The sequence below is a fragment of the Heterocephalus glaber genome, unplaced genomic scaffold (assembly GCF_053883595.1).
Source record: "Heterocephalus glaber isolate CG9 unplaced genomic scaffold, H.glaber_assembly_v1.0 deba00001444, whole genome shotgun sequence".
NCBI classification, from domain to species: domain Eukaryota; kingdom Metazoa; phylum Chordata; class Mammalia; order Rodentia; family Bathyergidae; genus Heterocephalus; species Heterocephalus glaber.
Genome location: NW_028258297.1, coordinates 4,500,919 through 4,519,981, shown reverse-complemented (window position 1 = coordinate 4,519,981; position 19,063 = coordinate 4,500,919). Strand labels below are relative to the sequence as shown.

Genomic DNA, 19,063 nt, shown 5'->3' with positions numbered 1-19,063 from the left:
TCTGCATTTCCTCTTTCTCCCCCTTCTAGTGTGACCAACTAATTTGGGTTTTCCTGGGGCTTTCAAGTTTTAAAACTTTCAGTCCTGGGCACATCAGAATGACTGGTCACCTGCCTCAGCCTGTGCCTTCTAGCAGTGACACGGAACAGAAGCTATTGGCTTGAACCAAAAGCTGAAGCTGAGCAAAAGCCATAGGATCCAGGAGGGGTAAGTATGGGAACAAAAAAGTTGACAGACGCCATTTTCTATGAGAATCTGTGGGCAAGAGGAAGAGAAAATGAAGCAGCCTAGCAATGAGACCTGCCTTCAGAGTCAAGGTCCAGATATGGAGTAATCCCAGGCCTCCTAACACTTACCAGCTCTGTTAGCCTATGAGGCATATCAGTGTTGCCACCTGCCAGAGAATGCTGCACGGGACACATTAATTAAGACAGAAAGTGCTTTGCATTGGGAAGGTGTCTGCAAGTTGCTTTCATAATATGCAGATGCCTGAGGGGACAGGAGAACTCACAACTGGGAAGGAAGCACAGGTAGGAGCAGCCTCATTAGAGGCCACTGCTCCTACTGCTGGTCCACTAATGGATGAGTTGGGAAATGACTGTGCTGTGAAGAAGAGATCTGAGTGGTCTTGGAGTGCCTGAAAAATAAGCAGAGGATATCGTGGTTCTTCTGAGTCTTAAAAAACAAAAACTCTAAGCTAAGAAAAAAAAAATTCTAAACATTTTCTTGAAGTTCCAGGTTCTGCCAAAAGGTAATGAGCAGCAGCTTCAAAGGATTCCAAAAATGCAAAGGCTCGGGGATCATCCCCATCCATTCTGATCTTGTACTTTGTTTTTTTATACTTTGTGGTTTTGAAGCTCTCCAACTGTCTCTTGTGGGTTTCTTAAGATGATCTGCAAAGCCTTGGAAATAGTACTTTATCTCCAAACCCTAGTTCCTGGATGATTCTGTGGCCTGTTGTGTGGGGGACCCCTGGGTTCCCTCACTGTCTTCGGGGTGCACCATGCACTGCGTGTGGAAGGGTGATCTCTTTAAATGAGCATCCATGCTATAGGAGGAAGCAACCAAATAAGGCTGGTTATACTTTCTAGAAGGAAGAGCCATGAAATGCCAAACACTCCTGGTTCACCATCCTCGCTGATGGTATTCACTTAGTTACTTAAAGACACGGGAAAGGCAACAATCCTGGAAATAATTGCACATGGTGAGGAGCTGTTCTCCCAAGGATTACAGAGCGTGTCGACTGCTCCATCATGCTCCTGCTATACTGGCCTGTGTGAAGGTGTTCCCCCCACCCAGCCAGAAAGCCTGGTGTGGTTTGTGAAGAGCAGGTTCAAGCTGAAAGGCAGCAGGCAAAGGCAGCTTCGAAGGGGCCGCAAGACATGGTTTCATCTGTCCCCTCCATCGGGGCAAGTTAAATATACAAGTTAAGAGCTACGCATTGTTTTTGTTTGTTTTGTTTTGTTTGAGACAGGGTCTTGCTATGTAACCCAGGCTGGCCTCAAACTCATGGCAATACTCCTGCCTCAGCCTCCCAAATGCTGAGATTACAGGCATGTGCCACCACACCCAGCTGAGACTAGCAATGTTTTTTGACCAATACAATACTGACAGAAACTGCCCCAAAATATCATCTACTGGTTAAGTCTACATATAGTTGGGCAACTCCAAGAGCATCCCACTTGAAGAAAGATTTCTTATGATATATGAAACTTGATGCTGGTTTGAGCTGATGTAACTAAACACCAAGGACTGAAGACTGAAGCAACAAACATTTATTCTCACAGTTCTGGAGGCTGAGAAATCCAAGATCATGATGCAGTCCAAGATCACATGATGAAAGCCCATTTCCTGGTTTGTAGACAGCCACATCCTTGCTGTGTTCCCACATGGTGAGAGAACAAGACTGCAAACTCTCCTCTGTCTCTTTTATAAGGACATTAACCTCATTCTGATGGATGGCTCTGTCCTCTTGACATAATTACCTCCCAAAAGGTCCTACTTCCTAATGTCATCGTACTGGGGACAGGAGCTGACGTATGAATTGATGGGTGGAGGATACAAATGTTCCATTCATAGCACTTTTATTCAACTAAAGTGCATCTTTAATATACAAAAAGAATCAATAAAAGAGGCCTTTAGGAAGTCCAGCTTCCCCAATCCCCTAAAGAACAATCAAGGAGCAAACATCAGACATACGGAAACAAATGATTAAGGGATGTTATTTATAAAGCATTCCCAAGGAAGTCCCCACTGGTGAAATGATTATGTTCTAATTCAGCAAAAGCGGACAGAGAAGCTCGTTCCTTTTTGTTTTATTTTGTTTACTTCCTTGATATGTAAATTTCAAGGAGAGGAACAGCTGTTCTGATGGAGTGAGGCAATGGTCATAAAAGGTGCAATTATGAGAGCAGAGAAGAGACTTGTGCCTCCCTGAAGCAGAGAATGAAAAGCCGTGCGAAAGCTTTTTGGTTCAGCAAAAAGGAGGTCACGATGTCCTGACGGTCTCCCCCAAAATACTTAAAGTGCTTGATTAAATAAAAAAAGTGTCTCTAAATGCACACCAAGGCTCGTGAAAAAGAACAGGGAATTCTAAAATGCCAGAAGCAAAGAAGGAGCAGGAATCATGGAAGGAAGGAAATCCTGGGGCCAGCAGCTGCTGGGTCTTGAGACAGAGACCAACGTGGGTACAAAGCTCCCAGGCCTTGCCTCGGGGCTGCTACTTATTCACAGTCTGCATTCTTCCCTGCCCCCTCTCCCAAACAACCCAGGATGCCTCCGCTGCCATAGCATCTCCAAGAATGAAATCAAACTGTCGGGGGCCACCACAGAGGACAGAAGGACAAGCTCTCTGGCCCTTAACCTCGTATGAAAGCCATGATTTGTGTTTGCTTCTGAGGCAGGCAGCATCGCAAAAGTTATTTTTGCAAAGATAACAACAACAACAACAACAGTGACTCTTCATTTGTGCTCACAAATGCCCGACAGGTAACAGCAGGACAAAGCTTGGCATCCCTGCCTTCATTTTATATCCCTCTCCTTCATTACCTTAAACATTGGGTCTGACCCCTGCTCAGCTCTGGCATGGAGTAATTATCTTATAGCAACTGGGTTGTCCCCTCAAGCCACCAGGACCTTTCCAGAGCCCTCTTATAGGACCAGAATGGAGATATTGATCAGACAGCTTGTGGCTCCAGTTAACACTACCTGCCTGACCGAAAAACTGCATGCTAGGATTTGATCCAAAGTAGTCTTAGGTTCTTGGGAGTCCCAGGAGTCTGACAGCAAATGAAATATTCACCCTCAGAAGTTAGGCATGGTGTGATCCCAGCACTAGGGAGGCTAAAGCAGAAGGATCACCAAGAGTTCAAGGCCAGCCTGGGCTACATAGTGAGACCTTGTCTCAAAAATAGATAAATAAATAAAAAATAAAATAAAATATTCACCCTCAGGTAAGTCCTTAAGAACTCCTACTTGCAGAGTTTCAAAGAGCGTGAACTTTCAACAAGAACAGGTTGAAGAGATAAGTGTCTGTCACTGGAGCGAAGGCAGCAGATTCTTAAATCATCAGAGGCAGAACATGAATAAGCATCTCTGACATATTTTAAAGACAGGATTAAAATATGAGTAAAAAACAATAAATTATAAAGAAGAGGTCTCAGTCAATAAAAACTTCTAGAAACAAAAGCATAAAACTTGACTCTTACAGATAGGCTAAACAGCCAGATGGATAAAGCTGAAGAAAGAATTACTAAACTGGAAGGCAGAACTAAATAAATCACTCAGAAAACAATAAAAATTGGAAAAAAAAAAAGGTGGAAAATATAAGAAGTGGAGAAACAAGCTGAAGGTGTGGCTCAGTGGTCCAGTGCTTGCTTAGCAAGGGTGAGGACCTGGATTTCAATGGGTGGGGGAGGAGGTGAGGGTGGAGGTGGAGGAGGAGGAAGAAGAAGTGAGAAACAAGGAAGAGTTTCCAGGAGATGAGAGAGGAATGGAGAGAGAGAATAGTTGAGAATTTTCCAGATTTAATTAAAGAAACAACTCTCAGATTCAGAATTCTCAGTGAATTCTAATCTGTATTTTTAAACAATTCATACCTTGAAATGTCACCGTGAAACCACAGAATATAAAAGACCAAAGATACATAAAAGTTTAAAAATGTAACATATATAAAATTTCAAAAGCATCTAGTAAAAAAATATATTTTAAAAGACGCGATGATTATGTTAACATCTGACTTCTGAGCAGCAGTGATAAAAGCCATAAAGAGGTGAAATGCTATCTTCTGTGGAGCATGAGTGACAGCCTAGGATCGCACATCCTATAAAATTAATTTCTAGAACAAAATTAAGCCACATGAAATTGAAAAATTTACCAGCCACATATCCTCTCTAAAGATAACTTCAGAGGGCCAGGGATTTAGCTCAGTGGTTCCTGCGCCTGCTTCGCAAGCACAACGTCCTGAGTTCGATCCCCGGTACCAAAAAAAAAAAAAAAAAAAGATAACTTCAGGAAGGTCAGTTATCCCAGAAAGTAAGTCCAGGATGCCAAAAAATAAGGTGAGCAAAGAAATGTATTAGAGCTTTAAATAGCTCAATAAAAGGGATTCCTAAAAAAAGTGTTTGTTTTCCATATGTGAGTTATAAATGGATTATGAAACAAGCAAATATAACGAGAAACAGAAAAGGACAAAATATTACTGACAAAACTAATACTGGAAAATGTAACGCATCTCCAAGCAATTACACTTCAAAATACTGGATCCAAAATTAGGCCAATTTACCCAGTCAAGCACAGGCACGTCTCATCTCCAGAGCCACACCCCCAGTGCCAAGTACATGGGAACTTGCATTTAAAAACAACAAGCATGGAAGAGAGAAATCAAGTATTTTCTTCCTGAGAGAAACATGCTACTGAAAAAAGACAAGGCTACCCAGGCCTTCTTTTTCCTTCCAATCCCAGCCATTACTGTAAACCAGGATAGAGAGAGGCCAGAATGTTCTGCTAGTAACTCTTCCTACACATAGAAAGAATCAGAAAAAATAGTGAATAAGTAATATCACCATATGATAAAGACTAACTGCAGAGCAGAGGGGAGATGAGCGGGGAACGATGACTCAACAATAGCAAGGACATAAACTAGGACAAAAAGAACTGGGGTTAATTTGGCAGAAAGCTAGAGTTCATAAAGTGTACTTGTTAAAGTTTCAGGACTAATCATTAAAAGAATAAAAATAGAGATTACAACTTTACAACAGCAGAAGGAAAATAACAGAATGAAAGATAAATAACTTCCTAATGAGTACAGAAAATATTTTTGACTTTTTAAAAACAGGAGAAGTAGGGCTGGGGATTTAGCTCAGTGGTTCTGCCACCTGCCTCACAAGTGCAAGGACCTGAGTTTGATCCCCAGTACCAAAAAAACCCAAAAAAGTAGGAGAAGTAGAAAACAAAAATAGCAGGCCAAAATTAACTTAAATATACCTACTACAATAATAAATAGAGATGAATGAACTTTCCAGTTTAAAAAAAACCAAGAATTTCAGATTTGGCATAAAAAGAAAAAACTTATACTGTTTCCTAATGACTTTCCTAAAATATTAGGTAATAGAAAAGATGGATAGAGGTAATCGAAAGGTAATAGAAAGGATGGAACAATATGTACCAGGCAAATACAAAGAAAGCTGGTACATTAATGTCATACAAAAAGGCCTTTTGTTTGAAAAAGTACAAGAAACCACGTTCCATTCATTAGAATGGCTACTATGAAAAGAACAACAACAAAAGCAGAAATAACTGGAGAAGTGTAGGGAGCAGTGGAAGGGGACGTTACCAGAACCTCTGCAGTAAGTCCTAGTCTCCTGTGAGCCACAGCAGCATACGGCGAATTACAGGAAAGGTAGACAAATGAGACTGAGAAGAAGCTGAGCTTTGGGTCTGATCAGTGCTGCTCTGGGCAGCAAAGACAAGAAGCCCTAGCTTGCAGCACCTTTTATTTAGTACATCCAAAGAAACAAATGTAACAAATGAATAATGTAGATTTCAGCATCACACTGGGGTGAACAAGGTGTACCAAAAGACTGGGTGGGGGTGGTGGAAATCTAAGAACAATGAGGAACTACACAGATGAAGATTTAGTTCCTCCCAGGGTGTCTCCTGCAGGTGTGGTCTTGTCCTGGAGCATTACAGCATCATGGGATCATTGAGATCTCCCTTGTGACCTGAGGCCAAAATGGAATTATGTTTTGGAGTGTTATAGCTGGCCTGTAGGCAGGAGAACTAGGCCTACTCAAATGATTTTTCCCTAGAATTATGTAGCATTGCTCCCAACAGAGAAGGATGTAGAGAAACTGTTTTGGAAGGCATATGGCAGTTCCTCAAAAAAGTATATATAGAATTATCACATGATCCAGCAATTCTGCTTCTGTGTATATGCCGAAATAACTGAAAGGCAGGGTCTCAAACATAGCCATATACCCACATTCACAGCAGAATTATCCACAACAGCCCAAGGCTGGAAGCAACTCAGCTTTCCATGAATGGATAATGAATGGATAAACAAAATGAGTCTAAGCGAACAGTGGGGCACTATTCAGCCTTAAACCGGAAGAAAATGTTGACACAAGGTAGAACTGGGATAACCCTTCCAGACATTATGCTAAGTGAACTCAGCCAGACCCCAAACAACAAACAGTCTGTGATTCCACTCTCCAAGGACTGTGAGACTGTGAAGTAGTGAAATTCATAGAGAGAAAGTAGAACAGAGGTTGCCAGGGGATGGGAGGAAGAGGGAGAGGGAGTTATTTAATGAGTATAGTTTCAGTTTGGGTAAATGAAAAAGTTCCAGAGGTAGATGGTGTTAGTGAATATACTATGTTACTGTACACTTAGAGTGGTTAATTAGTAGATTATGTGTCCGTGTATTTTACCACAATTAAAGAGAAAAAACACTGTAAAGATAGTCACAGTCACTGATTTTCAAAGTTATAAGTAAATTTCTTTGCATCTTCTTTATATATTTATACATTTAGAAGCTCGAGCTGTTCCTTAGTACCACCATGCCCTCCCTGGGTGACAGTCAGTGGAAAGCTAGAACCATCCAATCCAGGCAGGACAGTGAATGGTCAGTGAAGGTTCGGGTCATCCCACCAGGTGAAGAACCAGTGCCAGCTGAGATGCTTGCTGAGGGCAAAGGGAATATGGAAAGGGTAGTGGGGGGAGGCAGTTATGAGCACCAGTTATGACCATGTAACCAGTTACAGAAACAAGGACTATACTTGTCATGAGTATTTCTTCTTTTCTCTAGAGAGAGATTTATTTTAAGGAATTGGCTCATAGAACTGCGGGAGCTGACAAGTCCAAAATCTGCAGGGTAGGCTGCAGGCTGAAGACCCACGAAGAGCTGACATTGAAGTTGATGTCCAAAGGTGATCTGCTAGATAAAGTCCCTCTTTCTCAGAGAAGATTATGTTTTTCAATCTTAAAACCTTCAACTGATTAGATGAGGCTAGTGTTTATTCAAGTATCTAGATACCATTAGCCAAGCTGACACATAAAATTAATCATCACATGGCTGGACTGGCAGCATGTGGAACTTGGAGAAAGAGGTGATGCATTGAGGATGTTTTGTCCCTAATGTTAGAGGTGTGGAGATGCTGTCAACCAGAAAGGCAAAGTGTGAGGGAGGCAGACCAGGAGGCAGGGTCACAGTGGAGACTGCAGTGCAGACTCCAAGGTTAGAGGACCCCTTAGACATTCAACTAGAGACTGTACAAGGAACCAAATGTGTGAAAAGCAGGCAGGGAATCTCTGATCTCTTCCCGGGGTGGGGCTTTTGTAAAATTCCCACACAATTCCTAAATTAAATCACATCCCTTGTGCCTCACTTTGATTTGTGTGAACCTACTATTAGAACCCAGGTGGAGAAATGCATGGGGAGACCAGCTCTGCAGAGGCTGCAGCAGTTGGCACAGACTGGGTTGTGAGGGCTGTGTAGGAGCCTGCCAGCTGAAGAGGCTCTCATGGGAACATTAACGAGGTGCCTCTAGAAAAGACAGAAAGGATGCGAAACCAGGGCTGTCCAGCACACTTTGCACCGGGTGTGGACAGTCACCTTGCTGAGTCAGTTTATGAAAAGGAGCAGAAGTGCAGTGCCACCCTGAGGAACATAGGCATGGGGCCCTTCTTCAGGGTTTTCACTCCAGTCCCACAGTTCCTTCCAAAGCGGGATGAGTAATTCCACTTCTCAGCACCTCCGTTCCTGCATCTGTTAAAACAGAATCATGCTGCTGCCCACCTCCTGGTGCGGCTCTGAGAATTAATGCTATGATTGTGTGGCCCAAATTCCACACTTTGCACACTGGCTCTGACCACGGATATCTTTCATCCCATTTCTTTCCAACTCCATAGGAGACTTAGATTCTCTGTCTCTTCTGTCACAAGCTCATAGCAGTGTCTGGCACAAGGAAGCAATCAGCAAGTGTCTGTAGAGCTGAACTGAACAGAAACGTGGTGACTTCCCATGGCACTGAGGAAAGGAAGTGCTCCCCTCCCCTGCCCTCCAAGCATCCTCCTGCTCTCCAGGGATGAGGCCCCTGCCTCTGCTGGCCCCTGGATCTCAGCCCCTCCCACCTACTCAAGAACTGCAATCCCTCCTGCCCCTGTCTCAAGTCCTCCTCCTCTGCATCTGAACATGCCCAGACCTCTCCCACTTAAGAAACAAACCAAAATCCCCTCATCCTCTACCCAGGGCCCCTCTGGCTTTTCCCTACTTTCTATACTTCTATTCTCAGACAAATTTATAAAACTAACCATGTTTGCTGTCAACAGTTCCTCTCCTCTTTCTTCCCCAACCCACTGCAGAGGGCTTCTATCCAACACTCTTTTCTCCAAAACAGCTTTTTCCAGTATCACTAATGACCAATTATTTTATTGGCTCTAATGGATATTGTATAATTTTCATCTTATTGCCCTTTCAGCAACACTCAAAACTCCTAACCATATCTTCTTTTTTGGTACCGGCAATCGAACTCAGGACCTTGGGCTTTCGAGGCAGGCATCAGCACCACTGAGCTAAATCTGCGGCCCCACGCCTTCTTTCTTGAAATGCCCTCTCTCCTCTTCTGTATCTCATGCTTACTGTCCTCAGTTTCCCTGGCTGGCTCACCACAGCCTACTGGTTTTTACAATAATGTACCATGGGGATTCCTTAAAAACAGCCTTCTACAAGTAGCCATGGTGGTAACCTGTGAGGTGGGGGGTACAAGCCAGAGTTCTCTCTATAGACTATATTTTTTAAAATGGTCATTAATTTATTGACTTATACTAAGAAAGTGGCAGATTCCTGCACTTTTGTTAGGTTGGGCTCCATCATAAAATGTAACTGTAAAATTATTTTTTAAATGTAATACATAGAACATAAAATGAATTTGTAGCACACTCCAGGAAATTCTTTTGTTATAAATTACCCAAAATTGATAAACAAATTCCCCCTAACTTGCATTTTGTTTAAAGTAATAACTTTGTATCACACAAACAAATTTCAAGTATGAAAAGTGCATCATTGCAATAACTTCGCAAGTCAAAAATTCTTAGTCTATAATAAAACTGTAAAGTTTTTTTAAAAAAGTAAAATCATCAGTGCCATCTATTGCAGAAGTCCATCTTCTTAAAATGTTGCTTAACAAGTTGTAGAGAAAGATGTCTAGAACCAACATGTAACTGAAAGGAAACTACTTGTGTTTTTATCACTTTACATTATTATCATCTTCAGTATTTTCTTTCAAATAGAAATTCACACCCTCTATAATGTTACTCTTGAGTCTGCCATTCTGTGCAGTTGCCACTTGTATGTTTCCAAAATCATCTTCTTCACGTGTTCTCTTCAAATTGCCTGTGGTACCAGAATGAACAGATAGGGACCTTTCTATTTGGAGTGGTGACATCACCTGTATTGTTAATTTTGCTAGGTAGATTGCCTCATATTCCTGAAGACAAATCCAGCATTAGGATTAATACAAAATCTTCTTTATTGCACATAAGCAAATACACCTCTGAACTTCATTCCAAAGGTTTCCATAATATATGCAATAACAAAGGCAGCACTTCTGGAGAGCCCTGCATTTCCATGGACAAGAACTTTTCCTCCAGATTGTAAGTTCCCATCAATAAACTCCTCAGTCATAAGGAAAAAACATATCATATTTTCCACTGGATTCTCTGCAATATCCAAGACTAAATATCTAAACAGCTGTTGAAAATTTGGTTTAATAAAGTTTACTTCAATAGAAAAAAATGCCTTCTAGTCTAGTCCCATTCCTACAAACTTTCATCTACATCTATGGCTCCCAGTTGAAACCTCCTCTTGAAACCTCAGCCACACATGGATGTATCAAAGGCACTCTAGATCAACACGTCCAAAAGCAAACTCACCACCCCCATGGCCCATGCCCATGCCCCCTCCAACATGCCCTCTCATAAACAGTAAATCAGGGGATCATCCTTATACTCTTATAATGCAATCAGTCTTTACCTTTTGTCCATTTTACCTCTTCAAATTAAATCATGTCAGGCAGGTGTGCTATCTCACGTCTGTAATCCCAGCACTCGGGAGGCTGAGGCACGAGGATCACTGTGAGTTCGAGGCCAGCCTGGGCTACATAGTGAGTTCAAGGCCAGCCTGAACTATGTAGTGAGACCCTGTCTGAAAAAAAAAGTTGAAATTAGATCATGTATCTGTCACATTCACAACATCAAATAATCCAGAAAAAAGAAGTCTCGGATTTGAAAGATGGGAGAAATCTTTTTGATTCCTTGTAGGACTGGAGAAATATCCCAAAACCTTTGACTATGCTGTGGCTTGGGAGGGAGTAGACAGAAAAGGTAGTTGGTGATTAAAAACTGTCAGGAAATGGCATTCACATGTCAAATGTAAGAACTTTAGAGCTGAAAGGGACCTTAGAAGAAGCATCAAGTTCAAAATCCATCATATGGCAAAGAAGGCAATGGAAGCAAGCCCAAGAATATAACATGATTTGGCCCAGGTCATAAGTGTGGTTCAAATTACTTGATTGCTCACTGAACATTAGGTGCCAGGCATGATGCCAGATGCTGGGAAAATTAATTACTTGGATTCAAGTAGCTTGTATAAATATGAGGCTCAGTTCAGGAAAAGCAGCAGAGTCAGGGGTTGGCCACTCAGTAGGAGCTGAAGGCTATCCCTGAACAAGGCAAGTGGCTCCTAGACCTTTGCTAGTCTGCCAAGTGCCAGGCATGACACAATGGGGAAGAGTGGGGAACCACTGCCTCCGATGGCAGCAGGGATGCACAGGGCTGGGGAGACTTTGTAAGGGACATCTGCAGTGACTCTGGAAGTTATGTACGGAGCCCAGGCCACCTATCCTCAGCCCAGTGCACAGTGTCTACAGCCAAGACTGTGAAGACACTTCAGTTACCACTTCCAGAGACTCTCAGACTAGGTGTATATAGCAAAATTCATCTGCGTGATAGTCAAAGAAGTGTGCCTAAGACTGAAGCATCTGGGAAGACTGAAACTAAATGAAGGGGAGAGGTTTACTTACTAGAGAACCATTAACCATGAGAAACCTGGAATAGTTATTTTATTTTCAGAACAAAAAAGAAACTAACATCAAGATAAGAGGCTACTGGCTGGGGATTTAGCTCAGTGGTTTGACGGCCTGCCTCGCAAGCGCAAGGACCCAAGTTCGATCCCCGGTTCCAAAAAACAACAACAACAACAACAACAAATAAAACCAAGATAAGAGGCTACCGTAAAGGAAACCTAACAACATAACATCAAAACTTATCCACCTTAGGCCTGGGGATGTAGCTCAGTGGTTCTGGCGCCTGCCTCGAAAGTGCAAGGTTCCGAGTTCAATCCCCGGTACCATTAAAAAAAAAAAAAAATCAACCCCAAATTGACCAAATTATAAATAGAAATTGGCAAAATTCACAAAGTGGAAGAATACACCATTTTTTTCAAGGACATACTGACCATTTACAAAAATTGATCACATGCTAGGCTATACTGCAATATTCAACTAATACCAAAAATTTACAATAAAGACCAATTTCTTGAACTCAATTTAATAAAAATAGAAATCAATTGTAAAAAATAAATCCAAAATGTGGATACAATTCAAAAATTAAAAAATAAGCTACATTATCAGGGGCCGTCACACACAGCAATCATATTGTAGCATGTCCTAGAATGGAGGGGCCATTATGGCCATATAGGGGAAGAACTGTGTGGCTACTGCTGACAAGCACTTCCAGATCCATGTCCAGGTGGTGACCACGGACCTCCAGATCCTTCCCAGGGGTAAACAGCTCACCACAGATATCCAGCTACACAGTACTTCAACTTCCTTCTGAACCTGCATGAGTTGAAGGAAGGCTGGGAAGCCTCACCCTCATGAGCACAGCTGCCAACCTCTTGTATGAGAAATGCTTTGGCCCCCACTACACAGAGTCAGTCATTGCTGGGCCAGACATGAAGACATTTAAGCCCTTTGTCTGTTCTCTAGACTTCATCAGCTGCCAAATGGTGAGCATCAGCTTTGAGGTCAGTGGCACTTGCACTGACCTGGATGTGTGAGGCCACCTAGGGCCCCACCATGGATCCAGAACACCTGTTCAAAACTATCTCCCAAGCCACATGCTGAATGCTACAGCCCAGATGCAGTGTCAGGCGCAGGTGTCACTGCCCACAGCAATGAGAAAGATAAGATCACAACCCACACACTGAAGCCCAAATGGACTAACCCTGTTCCTAGAACCTATGTGTTCGTTGTTGCTTTTTTTTTTTTTTTAAAGTAGCCTTTTTGTTGTTATGCTGGTAGTGGGGATGGAACTGAGGGTTTCACGTATGTTAGGCAAGCACCTTACCATTGAACTGCACTCTGAGCCCTGTTAGCCTTCCTTTGGGCAACTTAGTGAGACCTTGACACAAAATATAAAATTTTAAAAGGGCTGGGGATGTAGCTCAGTGTGATGGCCTTGAGTTCAATACTACCACAAATGAATACACACACATATACATTTTTTAACATCTCATCTGCTAAGCCACCCCATCCCATCCTGAAAACACTGTTGGACAACACACACACGGTTTGTTGAAAATGAAGAAACATCACTGTCATTATTTACAGAAGATTCTAACGTGAAAAATCAAAGAAGTTCAAAGACAAATGGCTGCAGGATATAAGATGAGTATCCAAAGTCCATCATGTGCCTATATGCCTATAATAAGTGGTTAGAAACTAACTTTTAAAGATCTGCAAAGTAGCTGGGTGGCCTGGCCCACACTTGTAATCCCAGTTACTCAAGAGGCTAAGGCAGGAGGATCACAAGCTCAAGGCCACCCTGAGAAATTTCATGAGATCCTGTCTAAAACAACAACAACAACAATAAATAGGCTGGGAATGCAGCTCAATGGTATAGCATTTGCCTAGTACCCATGAGGCACTGGGTTCAATCCCCAGTAACACCAAAAAACAAAACAAAACAAAACAAAACAAAACACCCTGCAAAAATATTTAAGGCACCTAGGAATGTATCAAAGAAAAGATGTGTAAAATCTTTATGTTAAAAATTACAAAACTATTTGAATAATAAAATGGATGAGAAAATCTGACATTTTTTAAATGGGAATTCTCCCCCAAGCTAATATCACATGTTAAATATTAAGTACAACTTCACACAAAATCTCCACTGAGCTCTTTGAAGAGCCTGTAAGCTGATTTCAACATGTATATGAAAGAACAAATGCCAGCGTCAACCAAGAAGATTGTGGAAAACGTGAAGAAACTTGCTTTGCCAGTTACCAAGACTTACTATGAAGCTAATGTGATTAAGGTACCTGGTATTTGGATAAACATTCTGTGGATCAGAATGAAGAGCACCTCCTAGCAGCAAGTCAGCTGTACTATAGTGCCCCCAATAATCCAATTGCCTTCCAAACACATGAGACTTTGTGGGCCATTTTAGATCCAAATCAAAACTGTGTTCAAGTCAGCAGATGTGTCTGCATTCGAAGCCAAACTGGAATTATGAGGGTAGTGAACACTGGGGACACATTTCAAACATCAGCAGAGATTTTAAAAGAGACTGAGCCAGTCTTCTTTCTCCCAGCTGGTGCATGATTACCTCAGTTTCAAAAAGAGCCAGACAAGCATGGACTATAACCATGCGACAAAATAAACCTCTCCTTCTTTAAGTTGTGAGTATCGGGTATTGTGTCCCAGTGATGAGGAAAGTGACTAAGACAAGAATCTAGATAAATCCAAGTTTGATGGTTCCTTGTCCTTGAGCCAAATGTATTCAGATTGAAAAAGATCCTGTCTAGAATCTACGAAGAAGGGGCCAGGGATTTAGCTCAGTGGTTCCACCACCTGCCCTGCAAACACAAGGACTCGAGTTCAGTCCCCAGTACCAGAAAAAAAGAAAGAAAGAAATAGAATCTATGACGAGAGATGGGGAGCCACTGGCCCCTGGGCAACGTTTCAAAAAGCCTATTCAAAATTGTAAATTAAACTCACGATAAAACTACTCTGTTTAAAACATTGTAGAGCTTTCCTTTTAGCCAGAATTACAGGAACTCAGTGCTTTGGTGTTAGTGTTGGTATGAAAGCCACAACTTCTGAATGAATGCTCATTACATATTTGATTAGGAAGAAAGGTGAACTGAATTAGCACTCCATAAACATTTTATAACAAATGAATAAAATCTTTTTACAATGGAATTAGAAAAATATTAGCACTGCAAACTCTTTTGAAATGTTTGAGTGAAAAAAGGCTGCAAGAACTTAAAAACAGAGGCTACTGTCTTAATAGTAATGCATGGTCTGTTCACTGGGCCCTTCCTGTGCGCTTTACATGAACATTCACACTAACCCCACAACCAAATGAAGGTACCACTGCAGATGAGGAACTGAACTCCTCCAAGAGCGCTTTGCTGGAAAGTGGCATGGCCAGGAGCCAAACCCAGGGTAGTTAACTCTGAAGCCCTACTGCTCAGCTAACGGCAGAACTTCCGGAACTGAGTGTGGTTCTGTGGGCTTCCCACTGCTCAGTGCTTTCTAGTAAGTCCAAAGAGAGAATGATGTGGTCTCCAGGTTCAAGCCACCCAAAACAAACGCCAGAATACAGCTGAAATTCAACAACATTATCTTGCAATGTTCTTTACCAGGGTAAACTGGCCTTGAATTTTCTGAGACACTTAAGACTTGGCTTGATCACAGCAGTAAAAGTGTCACAAGGGTGGTTCCTGTTATGTAACTTTTTAAAAAAATTATAAATTTATTGTTTAATCCACAAGCTTCATATAGCTTTAAAAAAAAATAGTGAAACCAAGACACTATTTCAAAGTCTGGGCCCTTTCAGCCTTCAAAATATAATAGATCTCTGAATGTTACATATTCCTGCTGGAAGAATAAGACAAAAATATGAATGGAGTCACTGTCAAAGAACTTCAGTAGCAGAAAGGGACACATAATTCCATCACCACCACCTCAATACATTCCTGTTTTGTGTGTGTGTGTGTACAGTGCTGGGGATAGACCCCAGGACCTCACAAATGCTAGGCAAGCACTCAATCACTGAGCCTTGAACTAATAAAAAACATGCCTGGATATGTATGTATGTGTTTTTTGAGACAGGGTCTCACTGTATAGTTTAGGCTGTCCTTGAATTCCCTATGTAGCCCAGGATGGCCTCAAACTTTCAGTGATCCTCCTGCCTCAGCTTCCTGAATGCTGACATTACAGGTATGTGCCACCACACCCAGGTAGATATTCATTCATGGAACACAAATATGAAAATAACCAGCCTAGCAACTATAAACATCCTTTGGCTCTCAGAGGTTAAGCAAGTTGAAAGGAATTTTTGAAAGGTAGATATAAGAAAAAACTGGCTAACTATAGTGGTAGACTTTGGTGGACTACATCATAAAATGAGGAACAAAAAGCCTCACTAAATTAAAGTAGCCAAAGTTAGTGGAGGTAGACGTCTGTGTGAAACCTGCTTCCATTCTCCTCAGTATAGCCAATTTAAAGTTGTCGATTTAGTAAGTACTGAAATTCATCCTGTACTATGCAAGTCAGCTACAGCACTATTATACACATAAATCTTTTCAAATTTGCATTAGAAAGGCATCAATTACCTCACACTACAATGTGTAATTAAGAAGTGTATTATTTTGCTTAATCTTACAAGATAAATATTGTATTACCTCAAGTACAAAAATTGTAATTTTAACATTTCACTGTTGAGTACCAGAAAGTCTATGGCCATCTAAGCTATGTTCCTTATACAGTAACAACCTAGAGATCACATGGCAAGTTGACTAGTGATTATACTTTAAAGTTAAAAACAAAAGCCACCAATATGTGAGACAGCACTACACATAGCTTGGAGAGAATGAATTTCACACATACAGAACAAAATCTGAAGATCTGCAAGTGACTAGTCAGCAAGGAACTCAGAAACTGTGTAGGATGTTTCTCCAACGAAGAAAAAGAGTTTATTCATTTGGTAAATAGTTGAATGCCTATTATATACTAAAGATAGTGCTAGAGTTTAGGAATTCTAGTGGTTGAAAATAGAGAAGAAAAAGAAGAAATAATAAAGGAACATTTCAGAGAAAGTAGACCATCTTTGTCAGATTTGAGAGAAGAGAATAAAACTGGGGGAGAACAAAGATAAGACTGGCTCTTTTCTGAGAAGCAAGAGGTGAAGTGGATGGAGGTTGGGAGGTGGGATATTGAGGAAGGGCAAGTAGAAAGGTTTAAGTGATAAGGATTTAGAAGAGTCATTTGAAGGACAAGGGACAACTGGAAAAGATGAGCTCCCAAGCATGGCTTTGCACTATAAACCTATGGAGTCCTCCACAGTGGATAATACTCAATATTTATTGCAAGAGCGTGTGGAAGGGGTTGTTGGCTAGAAGTGGGAGTCCTATCTCTGCCACGAAAAAAATGGCTGGCTCTGGCAAGTTACGTAGCATCCTGAAGGGTTTGTTCTGAGTTGTTTCTGTTGTTTGTTCATCAAAACAAAAACAATAGAGAGCACACCACTAAGACCTCTCTTTGAGACACCCTCTTTGATATGGTTTGGATGTGGCTTGTCTGCCAAGGTGCTTGTTTGCTGGCTTGGTCCTCAGGATGGCAGTTTTGTGGTGGGAAATCATTAAGTCACTGGGAGCTGCCCTTAGAAGAGATTAAGGTAGTTCTAGTGGGACCCTCAAGTTAGTTCTCAGGAGGGCTGCTGGAAAAAAAAAAAAAGCTTAGCTCTACTCTGGCTGCCTGTTGGCCATGTGATCTCTCTCTGCCTTTGTGAGGCCAACAATCATGAGCACTATGCAGATATTGATACCAGGCTCTTGAACCTCCAGTATGGTGAGGAAAATAAGCCTCTTTGGACAGCTTCCCAGCCTCAGGTATCTTGTTAGTAATGGAAAACCCACAGTCAGTAATCTCTGATTAGTTTTCATGTGCAGTTCGCAGCTATGCAAGTCACCAAGATGACATTAAAGTTTTGTCAAAATACAAATGTACAAGCTGGGTGTAGGGGTCCACACCTGCAATCCTAGCAGTCTGAGAGGCTGAGGCAGGAAGACGGAAAGTTTCAGTCTAGGCAACTCAACAACTGGGAGACTGTCTCAAAACAAAAAATAAAAAGGGCTGGGGATGTAGCTCAGTGCAAAGATCTTGGGTTCAATCCTCAGTACACACACACACACACACACACACACACACACACACCTTTCACATCTATCCTCAGAAACACATCTGGTAAAGTTGATGTTGTGAATTTCTTACCCTTGGGGAAGTAAGTGTATTGGCTGGGAATTAATGACTTTCTTAAATGTCCAACGCAGGGGACACTTCTTTCCCTAACCATTGCACTGTCAACATCTGGTGTCTGCAGGGGGATTGGTCCCAGGAGCTCCTGCAAATATCAAAATCCCCAGATGCCCATTTGCATATGAAGGCCCATATATTTTATTTGTGAGATGGGAGAGGGAACTTGCTATGCTGCCCAGGCTGGCCTCAATATCCTAGGCTCAAGTGACCATCCTGCTTCAGCCTTCCAAGTACCTGGGACTACAGGTGGCTCCTTAAATTATCTCTAGATTAATTATCTTAACAGTGTTAATGCTATGTAAATAGTTGTTCTGTCTAGGGAACAATGACAAGGAGAAAAAAAAACTCCATATAGGTCAGACAGATAATATTTTTCCTGGATATTTTCGATTCACAGATACGGAACTCATGAACAGGGAGGGCGAACTACACGGTGTACCCTGTTCTCTCCATGTGCAGTTCTTGAAAGGGGGCTGAGGATGTGCTTGAAAGGAGGATTCAAACACCCCGAAATTACACAAACTCATTTTGTGATGCAAGCTTTCCTTGGTCTTTCAAAGTATAGCCATACCTTCTCCCGAGAGTGAACAATCACTGCTCTAAAAATCTTCCTTTTCTGAAAAAGTTCCCCAGTCATTAAGTTAATAGTGGAATTTCCAGGGTCTTCTGGTTAATATTCTAATCCTTACGCTCTCCGCCGTTGGCCTGCTGCCAGACAGCTGGAAAGTGCAGTGTTTGAGGAAGAGCGCGGCTGTCCCGCGGTTTTGAGGACGCCTCTGCGGCTTTGTCTTCCCGGATCCTAACTAGCTGTGAAGCTTTGAGCAGGTTCACCTCTGCCGCACACAACGAGGAAAGCAAACGTAACCCGCAGGTGAGAACAAGGTCCATTCCCCGCTCAGGAAGGTGGCAGCTGGGTGGGTAACTTGCTAGTCCCAGGGTCCCCGCCTCGAGTCTGCTGAAAGTCTGGTCTGACCCCTCACGCCTCCGGCGACACTACGGGGCTCGGTCACGTTCCCCGACTGACCATTCCCTCCGGTGCTCCTCTCTAGGCCCCAGGCCCAGCACTGACTAACGACGATCCGCCTCCAGGCTGACGGTGACCGACACGTGACCAAGGCGTGTAAGCTTCTACCTTGTCTGCCCACCCCGCGGCTACAGCCCGCGCCTTGTGTACGCGTGCG

The 19,063-nt window shown here is 42.2% G+C and overlaps 1 long non-coding RNA gene and 1 pseudogene across 3 annotated transcripts in view; one reads left to right on the top strand and one right to left on the bottom strand.

Moving 5' to 3' along the window:
* Positions 1 to 19,061, bottom strand: part of LOC147827441 (uncharacterized) — a 50,141-nt gene extending 31,080 nt beyond the window's left edge. The window contains exons 1-3 of one of the 3 annotated variants that reach the window (XR_015452218.1): positions 18,454 to 19,061; positions 10,532 to 10,702; positions 5,915 to 9,986 (exon numbers count right to left, since the gene is read on the bottom strand). This is a non-coding gene — a long non-coding RNA (uncharacterized LOC147827441). Of the gene's footprint in view, positions 1 to 5,914; positions 9,987 to 10,531; positions 10,703 to 18,453 lie in introns of those variants that run through there. The other 2 variants (XR_015452219.1, XR_015452217.1) reach the window with 2 other exon arrangements.
* Positions 12,220 to 12,837, top strand: LOC110349323 (proteasome subunit beta type-3 pseudogene; annotated as a pseudogene).
* Positions 19,062 to 19,063: the final 2 nt, after the last annotated feature.